The 1,024-nt window shown below is 72.8% G+C and overlaps 1 protein-coding gene across 1 annotated transcript in view; it reads right to left on the reverse strand.

Moving 5' to 3' along the window:
- The window catches only part of SLC9A3 (solute carrier family 9, subfamily A (NHE3, cation proton antiporter 3), member 3), a 27,114-nt gene that overhangs the window by 23,963 nt on the left and 2,127 nt on the right, over positions 1 to 1,024 (reverse strand). The window lies entirely within an intron of this gene.

A 1,024-nucleotide genomic window follows, 5' to 3' on the forward strand; every position in this document is an offset into this window, starting at 1 on the left:
GCTGCTCTGGCTTCGCTGAGCCTGGACCCGCTGCCCAGGGGCCCGAGGCCCTGGGAGCAGCCAAGGGCGGCAGGTCCGACCCGGCCCCCCTCAGCTCTGAGGCGCGCTGTGGGCAGCAGCCCCGAGTGCCCCTTGCCCAGCAGGGTGGGGCCCAGCGCAAGGATCTAAATCTTTGCTCTTTTCCACCAGGACGGGCCCTGCGTTCCCGCTGGATGAGCAGCCTCCAGGAGGCAGGCGCCTCTCCGGCCGCCGCCACCCCTCCTGCCGGCCAGGCGCGGCACCAGAGCCCAGAGCCACCTCAGGGGACCCGAGTGTCCGGCAGCCGGGAGGCTTGGGGGTCCTCCGCCCCGACCTCTGGCCAGCAGTGCAGGGCTGCCAGCAGGGCGCCACTCCCCAGCCGCCTGCAGTGCCAGCTCTGGGGGCACTCCTTCAGCCCCCCGCATTTCCACTCAGCAGACCTGTAACCTCCAAACACAGACACTGGCCTCGCCACCGCTGCCCTCCAGGTCCCCGGCTGAGTCCTGCGGCCGAGCCCAGCCTCCTCCAGCGGCCTCAGCCCCGGGGCTAGGGAGCTCGGCTGGTGTGGGGCGAGAAAGCCAGGCGGGCTTGGGGTGCAGAGAGCCGGGCTGGGGGGTGCAGAGAGCCGGGCTGGGGGGTGCAGAGAGCTGGGCTGCTGGCTCGGCCTGCTCAGCGCCCGGGAGTGGGCCCTGGGGGCGGGAGAGGGCCCTAGTTTGGCCCCTCCCTGCCCTGCTGCACCCCAGAGAGCCGGGCTGGGGGGGTGCAGAGAGCTGGGCTGGGGGGGTACAGAGAGCCGGGCTGGGGGGTGCAGAGAGCTGGGCTGGGGGGGTACAGAGAGCCGGGCTGCCATGGGATGGGAGAGCCGGCAGTGTGGGGTGCAGAGAACCCGGCTGGTGGCGAGGGCACCCCGCGCTGGTGTGGGGCGAGAAAGCCAGGCGGGCTTGGGGTGCAGAGAGCTGGGCTGGGGGGGTGCAGAGGGCAGGGCTGCCATGGGATGGGAGAGCCG

Source organism: Condylura cristata, unplaced genomic scaffold (assembly GCF_000260355.1).
Source record: "Condylura cristata isolate star-nosed mole 26May11 unplaced genomic scaffold, ConCri1.0 scaffold00091, whole genome shotgun sequence".
NCBI lineage: Eukaryota > Metazoa > Chordata > Mammalia > Eulipotyphla > Talpidae > Condylura > Condylura cristata.